At 37.8% G+C, this 14,018-nt stretch overlaps 1 pseudogene; it reads right to left on the bottom strand.

The window, feature by feature from the left end:
• Positions 1–298: 298 nt before the first annotated feature.
• Positions 299–3,128, bottom strand: LOC136856453 (oocyte zinc finger protein XlCOF6-like; annotated as a pseudogene).
• Between the last annotated feature and the right edge of the window lie 10,890 nt (positions 3,129–14,018).

Raw genomic sequence — 14,018 nt, forward strand, 5'->3', positions numbered from 1 at the left:
TATAAGAAATTTTTTTTGCACTCATATATTTCAATAATTATATATGATAATGATTTTTTTTTTCATTTCTGAAGGGTGCATACTAAACTTCAGGCAATGACAAAAAAAGGAGCCAAAAATGAACTCTTAATCTTGAAAACTAAGCGTGCTGTAAATTTTTGAAAAAACTTTTTCCACTTCAACAAAAAAAAAAATACTAACTCCCTTGACGCCCAAGCCTATTTACGGCAAACACTTTTGTAAATAGAGGCTCAGCGTTTAAGGGTTAAAATGCCCTCTAAATTATGAATTTTCATGAGTAATCTAATCTCAAAGCACTTGAAATTGTCCAACATTTTTGACATTAGGACTGGAGAATGTCCTCTCTACAATGATTTCCAGTGTGTACTTTGAGAATTTCAGAATTAGAAAAACTACCAGAACAAAGATCAAGTATACAGTTTCTGTCTAGTGTGAATTCTCATGTTTTTTGAGATGCCTTGATTGAGAAAAGCTTCTTTGGCATATAGAGCAAGTGTAAGGTTTCCCTCCCGTATGAGTTCTCATGTGTTTTCTGAGTTGACTTTTAAGAGAAAAACTCCTTTGACATACAGAGCAAGTATAAGGTTTCTCTCCCGTATGAGTTCTCATGTGTATTTTGAGACTACTTTGAAGAGAAAAACTTCTTTGACATACAGAGCAAGTATAAGGTTTCTCTCCCGTATGAGTTCTCATGTGTATTTTGAGACTATTTTTATGAGAAAAACTTCTTTGACATACAGAGCAAGTATAAGGTTTCTCTCCTGTATGAGTTCTCATGTGTTTTTTGAGATTATTGCGCCTAGAAAAACTTCTTTGACACACAGAACAAGTATATGGTTTCTCACCTGTATGAGTTCTCATGTGCGTTTTGAGGTGAGATTGAAGAAAAAAACTTCTTTGACAGACAGAGCAAGTATATGGTTTCTCTCCTGTATGAGTTCTCATGTGTAGATTGTGACTATTTTTATGAGAAAAACTTCTTTGACATACAGAGCAAGTATAAGGTTTCTCTCCTGTATGAGTTCTCATGTGTTTTTTGAGATTATTGCACCAAGAAAAACTTCTTTGACATACAGAGCAAGTATAAGGTTTCTCACCTGTATGAGTTCTTATGTGTGTTTTGAGGTGACTTTGATCAGAAAAACTTCTTTGACAGACAGAGCAAGTATAAGGTTTCTCTCCTGTATGAGTTCTCATGTGTGTTTTGAGATTATTGCGCCTAGAAAAACTTCTTTGACATACAGAGCAAGTATAAGGTTTCTCGCCTGTATGAGTTCTCATGTGTCTTTTGAGACTACTTTGAATAGAAAAACTTCTTTGACATACAGAGCAAGTATAAGGTTTCTCTCCCGTATGATTTTTCATGTGTGTTTTGAGATGACAGTGCTGAGAAAAACTCCTTTGACATATAGAGCAAGTATAAGGTTTCTCACCTGTATGAGTTCTCATGTGCATTTTGAGGGACCTTTAAGAGAAAAACTTCTTTGACATATAGAGCAAGTATATGGTTTCTCACCTGTATGAGTTCTCATGTGGGATTTCAGATTTGACATCGTTGAAAATGTCTTTTGGCATTCAGCACAAGTTATTCGCTTCCCTGCTGTGTTGCTTCTCTTTGAAAATTCTTTTGTTCTAACCAAATGTCTGTTTTCTTCTGCAATACAGACCTTTCCACTCTCATCATCGCAGCTTGGAGATCTGTCCTCGTACTTAATAGATTGGGATGAACAGTTCACATCAAATTCACTATGTTCAAAGAATTCTGGTTCTGCCTTGACTTCTAAGAAGGGCTCTGCAAATAAAGGGTCTTCATCTGTGTTTCCAGGAAGATCCTCCTCCAAATTCTGCATCTCTTCTTTGATTAATGACATTTCCACAGGATGTTCCATTTACAATACTCAAATCCTAGTTAGGATCTCTTGAAATTTTCCTCTGCTTGGAATACTCTGAAATAAAATGAAAAATCTGAGAAAAACTTGTTCTGAATAGCACCATTCATAACAAAAACAGAATTTGAAATTCAAAATAATTTCATGTTTTACAGTATGTGCTCATTTCAACTCTAAAATAAGCATCCTCTGGGAAAACAAATATCACAATGCAATGACCATCTGGACACAATTTGTCTCAAAAGAAATAAAATGGCATCCTTGGATTCTGTTTAGAATCAATGTTATTCTGAAAGAAATTTGCGTTGGTTGACATTCAATCAATGCAGTTCTGTTGACATTTACACCACAAATTCCCGACTTACTCTAATTTTGACAAACAAATGAAGAGCATCTTTGCTTCATGAGTTGGGAGTCTTATAAATCTATCTACAGAAGAATGACCTTTTGTTTATACGAATTGCATGTGCATTTTGAGGTGGTTCTAATGAAAAGGCTACTTGGACACCCAGTGCATATACATAAATCATTTCTATCTAGTATGAGTTTCCATGTGCCTTTTGAGAACATGGGATAGAGAAAAACTCCTTCGGCTAGGTGAATGGCTGCTTCTCTCCAGTATGGGTTCTCATTTGTACTTTGAGAGGAGAGGAATGATAAAACCCTTTTTGGTATTCAGTGCAAATGAAAGGCCAGAGTTTCTCCAGTATGAATTTTCACGTGTAATTTCAGGCTATTCAAACGTGTATAACTTTTTGGACAATCAGAACAAGTGAATGTGTATTTTGAGACTTTCAGAATGAGAAAAACGACTTTGACATAAAGAGCAAGTAAGTGGTTTATTTCCTGTAAGTGTTCTCAGATTCACTATGGTAAAAAAATTCTTGTTCCGCCTGTACTCCCACCTAACAGACGAAGGTTCGTATCCTTGGGAACAAATGATATTGTTTTTTCAATCCTGATGCCAAGAGAGAGCCAAGCCTAACAATTAGAATGTTCCTAACCTCAAGAGTTAAACTTTAAACCACTCATGACCGACAGCACTCATAAACGTACAAATAATCTTTTAAATACTTACAGAAAAATCAAATGGACAGCGGACCTAACACGTTCCCATTGAGACCAAGAGATACAATTCCTTCTTGACGATCAAGTACTTCAACTTCACTTTCTTAGGACCTCTGACCAAGTCTTCATTTGGTGCGTCACAAATTATCTGCAAGGTAAAGAAACTGATCATTATAAATATACAGATATAATTCAAACCCACAAACAAAACAACAAACAACACTCACCCTGATCTTCGGTTGCTGGAGATGGATAAAGGTCGCCGTAACAACCACAACCGCAAACAACCACAAACACAACAAGGAAATACAAAAAAAAAGAAACAGAACACACTCAATAAAACAGCACACCAACAAGAAAACCAACAACTCCCGGAAAAGCATACGAAAAAACTGTCCAAGACCAACGACTGACCGGCACTAGCTCTGACTCAAGACTCAAAAAGACTCAAAAACCGAAAAATCCTTCACATATTCCACAGACAGACAGCGCCGTAAACAAACTAACGACCTCATCCCTCTTCCAACAACCAAAGCACTCACTACAATTACGAAATTACACTCTCTCTCTCTCTCTCTCTCTCTCTCAAAACATTGGGAAATGCTAAATAAAACAAATTTATTCATCCCTCTATAATTCTCCCCCTTTTAGCATTTCCCAACCAACACCTTTCACACTGCATTCAAATCGCCTTACGCAAACACCCACGGATGCTCACTAGCAGGTCCTCTAGATCGCGTTCATGGGCACGCAATCATTCTCTCAGAATCACTCTCTCTTCTAGCAACATTCAAATTCACATCATCTCCTCCATCTCTCTCAGATTCACGCTATCTTCTTCACTATTACCACTCTCAATTTCATCCACAATCTCATCTATACCCTCTAACTCGTTCCCAAATACCTCCCCAATTCTTCAACTAACCCATCCCATTCGCTCATTGACCTTTCCAATTCTTGCAACGATTCATTCATGCTTTCAATCACTCGTATATTACTGCTACGCTCTCTTACTCTTACACTTTCGCTCACCTCCAACCGTTCACTAACCCCTACACGTTCAGTCAACTCAGTTATATCAAACCCGCATATGCTATACGTTCTATTCATACCATCCCATTCATCCGTATTACACGCTTTATCACTCATTTCACACTTTGGCACTCACACCCCTATCACACAACTTACGACCATTCCGTTTACTTACGTTCTTCCCTTTCTTACGTTTTTTACCATACTCTATCAAAACAAATTGCTGATCCTCCATACACAAGCTCTCATGCATACTTGGTTCACCCACATTCGATTTCAACCATTTATACACCCCATTCTCTCTCACATATTCCGGTACATCCTTCCATCTACACAATTGGTTATGATGCGCTCGTATTTCTCTCACACTACCATCTACACATACTTCCCCTACAACATAACTAAGCCCACTGGGACCAACTTCCAACACTTCATACGGACCCTCAAATTTTTCACGCACTTTATTTACATTCAACCGCCCTTTCTCGATTACTTCTTTCAACACTTTCTCGCCCACCTTGTAACTTTCAAACCTTTCATGCGCCTTCTTCCATACCTCCCTATCATTCTCAGATATACCCAATCTCGGTCTCACTATCTTTTCAAAATTTAACACATATTTACACGGAGACATACCAATACCCTTATGCACAGTGGCGTTGTATACCCACAACGCTCGCCCAACATTTACATCCCAATCATTATCACATTCACTCATCATACGTAATATCTCTGTCAACGTTCTCACCGTTCGTTCCGCCAATCCATTCGCACTGGGCATATACGGCGTAGAGTACACATGTTCTATGCCCCAATCACGCAACATTTGCTCAAACTCCCATCCAACAAATTCAGGCCCATTGTCACTCAACATTCGCGTCGGCTTGCACACACACATTGGCAACATCACTTGACCCACCATTCTCGCTACAGTCTCACTCTTTTTGTTCCGAATCGCTACTGCATATGCAAACTTACTCAAATGATCTACCATTACAACCATTCCCACATGTCCTCTAGCAGTCACAGGCAACGACACACAATCAATCACAACCATCTCAAATAACTCTTTCATCTGCAATCGCAACACAGGTGGATTCGCATGCACACTTTGATACTTACCCTTCTGACAGTCCGCACACGTAATCGCTACATCCGCACAAATTTTATTCAATCCAGGCACATACAATCTCTCTCTCATACATTCCCATAATTTATTTTTCCCCAGATGCCCAAACCTATCATGCACTAATAAACACATACCCACAGCTGCGTCTTCCGAAAATACTGGCACATACACTTCCCCATCCCATATTCCTTCCTGATGCAAAAAATAAACTATACCTTTACATACAACAAATCTCTTAGCACTTCGCTTATACACTTCTAACTCAGACGGCCAACTTCCTACTCTTACACCCTCTAACACACACTCTCTTAACATATTTATTTTCATGCACTGATTTTGCATCTGCTTAATTTCCTCTTCACTCAACAAATCATTTTCACTCCTTGCAATATCTACCATACCTACAAAACTAGTTTTAGACACATCCCCTCCTTTAACCTTCGTTATTTCCCTGCCGCCCTTTCCTAAAATTCCCTCCCAACATCCACACTTATATCATGCATTCTCATAAAATCAATTCCTAATAAAAAACATGTTGGCATATCATTCTCATCCATGACTACAAAATTATGTATTATTTCAAATCCCCCTAACTGAATTTTTAATTGTACCTCCTCCCATACTAACACACTCCCTTGTCCCAAACCATGTATCCTTACACTCGTTGATTTTCTTTTATATCCCAATCGCACCTTTCCAATTCACTAACTACTGTACTACTCACTAACGACACTTGTGCTCCCGTGTCTACCAAACTACAATATTTATTCTGATTCACCACTACATTTGTTACTAATTTACCTTTCGCTTCATGCATACACGCTCTCACGGCTACATTCACCTGTATTAGCTTCCTCACAACCATCCTCATCGTTTCATCTTCAACGATATTTGGAACTCAACCCTTTGGTTATTCCCTCATTTTTTCTCACAATCACCTTTCTTAACCAGCCAGCTTTTGGAAGTATCCTTTTCACAGTGAACATTTAAAATCACATTCATTTTTCCATTTTCATCCACCCTTCCTTTATACTCCACCGGCCTATTCCATCCAAAGAACAATCGTAAGCTGTAATTTTAAAGCAAGATTTCATGCCACTACCAACAAGACTTTCACTAACTTTTCCTCCTCATCTAATTCCCTTCCTTCCTCGTGACTCCTCCTTCTGGCATCTCATTCATCACCTTTTCATGCTAATGTACTGACGTTCATGCTTTAAAGGTACTACACAGGTCAATCAACCCATTTGTTTCCAAATTACTCAACCCCAAACAGACATTCCCACACTGATTCTCCCCTACATACTGTTGTTTTACCACAAATCCTACAGGTACTTGGTCCGGGTCCCAGTCGCTCCTAACCCTATCATCTCGTTCAGTCCACATACACAATATAGCATCTCAAAACAATATTCTGTCTACCTTGTACATAAATCTCTAAAAGAAAACTAAACTCATTCAAATCCTCTATCGTTCAAAATGTGAATGAATTCTAGCATTCAAGACTCTCCTTTTTAACCATATATATAGCGCATATTTGATGGTCCGTCCGTCTTACAAAATCTACCCCATAAAAAATACTTTCAACGCTTTCACACAAAACCTTGATTATACTGCCAATTCCTTTTTTAATCACCGAATATTTCAACTAATGCCTTTCCAAACGCCTTGCTCAAATAATGCAATTACTCTCAATTGTTCTCCCCATTCGCCTTCTGCATTTGTACCAATTATATGCATCCTCCCATACTATATTTACTTGCATCCGTATCCAGTTCTAGTTTATATAAACAAACATTATCTCAGATTAATCCGTATGGACAACGTCAATGCTGTTGAATGAACAACCTCCTCTTTCAATCTGATACAACATATCATTGCTCATCCCATTTCAATCTTAACACAAAATTTCTCTTCCCGTCCATTCAGTAAGTGGTTTTCTCTGATCCTCCCTGAACAATCTTTTATAAACTTCCTTCCAAACTCAATTAAACCAGTCCAAAATCCTTTCAACTCACGCAGGTCCGGGGACGTGGTCTCCTTCCTCTCGTGCTTTTTCACAAAACTTATCACTCTTCCTTACACCTCTTCCACTCACCATATGCCCTAGGAGAAGAAAATCCACCTCCCCAGCCAACAGCAAGTCAATTTGCAAGTTTTACTTTTATTCCTACTTCTTCCAACCTTTCTAACACTCGTTCAAGCAGTTCCATATTCTCTTCTGACAGTCTCACTCGCAATCAAAATATCATCTATAAAAACAGTTATCATTAACTTGCGATCAAACCCTGCCAGAACCATCATTCATTGCCCTTTGGAAGGCAGCAGGCGCATTAGCCAGTCCGAAACTTAATCTCCGACGAACTGGTAGTGGCAGGAACTACTAAAAGCCAAACAATGTTCCTGCTCCTTCCTCCAGAGGCATCTGGTAATACCAAGTCCAATTCCAAATCTAATTTTGTAAACAAATTTCATTCCATTCATCATGTACAATCATTTAATCAGACACCACATTCATCGGGAATCGCTTCTTTCACAGTTACTTCATTCACCTTCCAGATTATCCAATAATAGGTGTCGAAACTTCCATCTGGCTACGTGGGTAAATGGGCTATTCCAGGCGCTTTCCAATCACTCCCACCCTCTCAAGCTTGAAACACTGCTCCTCTTATCAAGGTGATAGAACGGAGAAAATGTCGGGGACTTTATGATCTATACTGGAACATCGTCTTTATCGAACTATTTTAATAATCTGAGTAAGATCTTTAATCCCCAAAATGAGAGACAACACGACTCAATGCCCCACGCCTTTTGATCCCACAACATTCTCCTCAATCGTTAATTTTACGTTATCACATACATTTTCATCTACCTTTACTGTCATCTTGATTGAACTCCTCATACTGTTCATTTACTTTATCATTACGCTGTTCAAATCAACCTGTCATCAGTTCTCCTGCCTAATACCTCTCATCATCCACATTCCAGATTTTCGATTTTAACCCAATGATCCCTCACATTAAACGATTTGAAATCCCTTCCTGACACTGCTAATGAACGTTATATAATACCCTCTAGATCAATGTTCAAAACCCCATCATAGGTACACACATTTGCCCTGACTAATTTTTCATTTATGTTTTATTCCTCAACCACATCCCACAAAGCTATCATTGTTGGCTGATCCGAGGCTTGGATCCATGCCACTAAGAATGATTTACTCACAACTGCTCCAATCTAAAATGTGGCACTTCTGATTTCAAAGTTATGACTTCATTTGTCGCAATTACAGGCAAAAATCTCTTCCACAATATTGACTTCAACCCTACCATCCTTCCCCAAATACAAAGAAATTATTAATTTCACATACTATAGAACCATGATGTAAATTATTTCATACTCTTCCCAGACGGAAACCACTTGGCTGAGAGGAATAGTGCATTTTTTCAAAAACTTCATGTTGGATCCCAAAAAAAAATAATTTATCATGAAACAAAAACACATCAAAAATCATTTCATCCATCACTAACCCCCAATTTCTAACAAACCATTGTTCACACTCTCACTGAGAACCACTGCTAACATCTAAATTTCCAATCCCTAAGTCTTACTTCCCCTGACAAACTTCTATAACTAATCTCACACAAATTCAACAATTTCTCAATTTCCATTCTAAATATGACTTGTCATATACTATATCTCCTTCTTGGTATCTTTGTGACTAAGGCAATTTTTATCATTACTTCTTCAAACACTTGAGCCTGCACTTTTGATAAAGTGTTTTTCCAGCAAAACCTCCATCTATTATAACCCTCAACGGATCTGATAAACTAGATGTCTTGGATCCTGGAAAAGGATCCACCATTTGAACCCCTTCATACACTTCAGTTTCCATACGGATTGAAGTATGATAATTGTTATTTTCGGTACTGGACATACACTTGATACATGCCCTTCCATTCCAGTTTGGGTCCACTACCGCCTCGGTTTACTGTCTAGCACATTTCTATAACCATTTCTTACCAATCCATTAGATTCAGGATGGTATTCACTCGTATTGACTTTCTTTATTTGCATTAGAATTTGACCCACCTGTCCGCACCTGTAGCATTTAACCCTCCATCTTGAGTCAGAGATTATTATAAATGTCCTGCATTGCCCACACTCGAAAACTTCCTAAAGCCCACTCTAATGGCTGTTTTACTTTTTAGTGGTGTCCTTCAGTATACTGTCCAATCTAAAACAGGTTTTTATTCCCCTTCTGTCTCACCGACCTTCCCTAAATCAAGTGTACACTACAAAAGGTTTGCTAACACGGATAAGTTCCAACCCTACAGGATTCTTGTTGGCCCTTGTGACGGAAACATATCACATCCTTTAATATGGCACCTCTTACATATCTTTTAACATAGTAGACCAGTAAAATAATGACTTGGCCATTCTTATTTCAACCCAGGAACCACTGAGGATCCCTAAAGCCATTTCAGAACGATTGGGATTAATCATCTACAACCACCTGGTCCTTAGTTAACTGTGTTGAACTCTGGTTCTCCTAACCACTGGATCAAGCATCATAATCTTATCCAAATCAAGAAATATTGATTCTCCCAATTTCAACCTTTCATTATCATCTGGATTCCTATTTAATGCATCTATTATTACTCTTAATTTCTAATCTTTCATTTGTTCTTGTCCCTGAATCTAATTCCATTCTGTATCTAATATTCTCTGTTGCATTCATTGACTATTTTCCCATCAATCCCCAAACTTCTTCCTTGCCAACGTCTCCAATTTCTTCTAGATCAGCAAAGGTATTGAGTGTGTTGGTACAAGGTTTCGAGATAGCGCATCTCATTCTTTGCCTTATCAAATTCAATTTTCCTCTTAAGTACTGGATAATCATGTGCCACCGAGTTCTTTTAGGACTATGATTGAAACCTTTAAAAAAGTCAGTAAGGGGCTTTCACCTCAGTTAGAACTTTCAACATCCCCATAGATTATATATTTAAAATGTACCAACAATTAAAATGGCCCAGTCATTCCTATCTCCTACTGCATATTTCTTCTCTGACATTTTTAATTTGCCCAATAAAAATCAATGGGGAAAAAACCTTTGTCATGCTCACTAAAGAACACACCTCCTACATCCTTGATCTGATCCATTGCAATAATAAACTCTTTAGTAAAATCAGGGAAACTTTAAAATACAGCAGAACTGATTTTTTCTTTCAAGGTATCAAAAGCAATTTGATGTTGGGATTCCCTTTGTCCTTTACATCCTTCTTCCGAGATCAGTTAAAGGAGCTCCACTTACTGAATAATCTCATAAACTTACGATAATAACCCAAACCTCTTCTTTGCTGTATTATTTAACATTAGTCCAACGGGAAATTTACTAATAGCAGAGATTTTATCATGGACTACTTTAAGACCTTGCCTTCTTACCATTTCCCAAATTCCTAACCCTTCTTTAAAAACTCACATTTAGAAATTTTTACTTTTAGATGATGTTCTCTTCCCTCTGAAGGACTATTTCTAGTTTACTCTGTTGCTCCTCAAGGTGTTGGAAAATTCCCTAAATCATCCATATAAGCATGGAGAATATTCCCTAGTAAATCTCCGAACACTTATTGATCATTCTAGTGAACGTAACTTTCAGCACTTCCAACGTAGCCCAAATGGCATACGTATTCACTTCATTCCTCTAGCTTTTCTTTCTCTCTGCCTATCCTTCAGCAAGTTCCAGAGAACCTGCCTTAACAAGTCCAAGGAAGTAAAAATTTATTCTGTCCTAATAGAGACAAAATATCATCTGTGCATTTCTTCCACACCTTCATCATTTTGGTCCTCCAACTTTTATCCATCAACACAAATCCTCCAGGTTTTGTCCTTTTTCTTTACTTTGCTTCTATCAAGGGAAAATTATAAGGGCTGTTAGATTTCTTAATAACCCCCTCTTTAACATTTTATCTACCTCAACATTGATTTCATTCAGAAATTTGCCTCCCATTCTCCTCCTCCAAATGACCTGCCCTGGAGTTCCTTTAAACCACTTTGATGTTCCTGACTCTCAGTTTCTCTAAAGCTCAGTACTATCCTGAAACATCACTTACTCTATTTGGATAAAAGATCAAAAAATTTCTTGCTTATATCCCTATCTAAGATGTCTGCTTCGATCTTGCCTTTAATTACCTTTAAAAAGAGAATCGTCTGTTGCTGATTCAAACACAATTTCAGCAACTGTAACAACAACATTCGATGTTTATTGCTGGAGATGGACAATATGTTGATTTTCATGTACTGTTAAAGCAACATTTAAGTGATTAAAAACTTCAATGTTAACCCGAAATCAGAAACTGTGTAAATGCTTGCGTGACTGAAAGCCCATTGATCTTTAAGGTATCAGGAAGAATTAAAACCTCTGAGCCTGGCAATTTTCTTTTAACTGACCGTGAGATACGATGGTGTGTTTGGCTCAATGGTCTCTGACTAAAGACTCAAAAGACTGCCTGAGAAAATGTTGAAAAATGCTGTAACAATATCATTCTTACAGACAAGACAGGCTCTTCGATATACTTATCTTCTTACTCTCTGTCTCCTTCTGATCCAAAACAGATTTCAATGTGTGTGAAGACCGATAAATTTCTCTCTCTCTCACTCCGTGTTTCTCTCTCTCTTAAAAACGTTATGTAATGACATTGATGGATATCCCATAATAACAAATATTATTCATCCCTCTATATAAAGGTATCCCCTTTTAGCATTTCCCAACCAACACCTGTCATTGTATCAAATGTACCAATTACATCTAATTCATTATTTGATGCTCAAACTAGCACATCAGAGCGTTCGATGGGAAATCTTGAAAATAAAATGATTCTCTCCATTAATCACGTGGACTACCTGAATCAAAAAACAAACTGAAATCATCTCCTCCATTCTAACTCTCAAATTCACGTCTAACTTCTTCTGAGCCAATAATACCGTGTATTTTGCAAAAATCATCCACAATCTCATGTTTGGGAGACACTAACTCGTTTCTGGAAAATTCTTGTCTTCAACATCATCTTGGAAACATCCCACTTATTATCTGATTCAAAAGTGATGATAACCCAATATCACTCTCAATCACCCCTTTAAGCTGGCTATGTGGTGTTTGTCTTATTCGGAAAATTCACTGACTCACCTAACCGTTTGGAACTGCTGAGCCCCTTGGCTTTCCCGACGATTCAGTCAACTACTTGTTTCTATCAAACCTGTTCTGCTTGTAATGTTTGTTCATACCATCCCATTCATCTGTATGCTTTTTATCACTCATTACCAGTGTTTTGGCACTTGTGTTACTGTTTAAATTCTTCTTTCTTGCATTGCAATGACTATACTTATGATGCACTCAGTTATGGATTGAACAATAGCTTCCTACACTCATTTATCACATGACCAGGTTTTTTGCAAAACAAATGACTGCTGATGGATTATCCATACAACCTGTTGCTCATGCATGATGTAGGTTCATTTTTGTTTTCTTGATTTCAAAATCCATTTATACACCCCATTCTCTCTACACTTGGACATATTGTTTCATCCTTCCTATAGATATCTAATTCTGAGCTATCTGATTGTAATTTTTCGTCAAAACACTAACCAAAGGTTCAGGTAACATTGCTGTTACAAGTGTTAAAAGAATAACCTGCAGACAGATTTGGAACAACTATCCAACACCATTGACCCAACTTGAGCCATCAATCTTTTTCTACTCTTAGCCTTATCTCCTATCAGAGCTGCCCTATCTGCTATACTTAGATTAGTCAAGATGTCTCAGTCTTATGATGTTGCAAAATTCAAGAACTTCATCAATGCATCCTCACTCCCATAAATGGAACGCAGATTGGCTTTGAAACCATCCCAAGTGTTTGTTTCTTTAAAAGATATTCCCAATCTATGGTCATCTCCCTTATCTTTTCACTCTTTTCTTGCAATTGTATTTACACCGGATCGGACAATGGATTTTGCCGTGAGGTGTGGCGTTCTATAGACCCAAGATTCGACACCCTCACGTCAAAAATCCATTGACGACCCAATCACAATTGGCATCTAGCATTAACTACCGTAAGTACATCTTCTGTGGGGAAGTGGTCTCACCGTTCGTTCCCACTTGGGGTTGGATTCATTTTCCTACTAAGTTTCCTATCTGCATGCCTACTCTCTAAGTGATCCCAAACCTATAACATTTAAACTCAAACTCCCATCCAACAAATTCAGGCATAATTGTCACTAAACCAGGAACGGTTTGTAAATAACAACCGAGATTCATATAACTTGACCCAAAAAAAAATAACATCACTTATGAAAAATGCATCATAAAATACAATAATGAAAGGTAATAAATGCACTTTCCTGAAAAAGAACATTCCCACAGTTAACAATGTGTCAGGCGTAAAAAATAAAAACACAAAATCTGAAAAAACTCTTTCATCTGCAACCGCCTACGTCTGCAAGGCAAAGGTGGATTCTTTCACTGCTCACTTATATCAGCAACCTGCCAGAGACCGAACACTGTAAATGAATATACCAACTGTTATAAATCCGCACAAATTTTACTTTTATTGGATTCTGGCATATCGACGAGGTTTCTCTCTGTCTCAACATTCCGTAATTTATTTTTCCCAGATGCCCAAACTTCTTATTTGATGAATGTTGATTGCAAAACCCTAAACAACATACCCAGTGTTGATGTGCAATGTTGCGTAAATACTGTGTACATTTCCCCATCCCATCTTCTTCCTGATGCAAAAATAAACTAAGGTACCTTTTCCATACAACAAATCTCTTATTGTTTTCTTTCCGTCTGCTTGTAAACCATGTTTAACTGAAGATGA

The sequence above is a fragment of the Macrobrachium rosenbergii genome, chromosome 35, assembly GCF_040412425.1.
Source record: "Macrobrachium rosenbergii isolate ZJJX-2024 chromosome 35, ASM4041242v1, whole genome shotgun sequence".
Classification (NCBI taxonomy): domain Eukaryota; kingdom Metazoa; phylum Arthropoda; class Malacostraca; order Decapoda; family Palaemonidae; genus Macrobrachium; species Macrobrachium rosenbergii.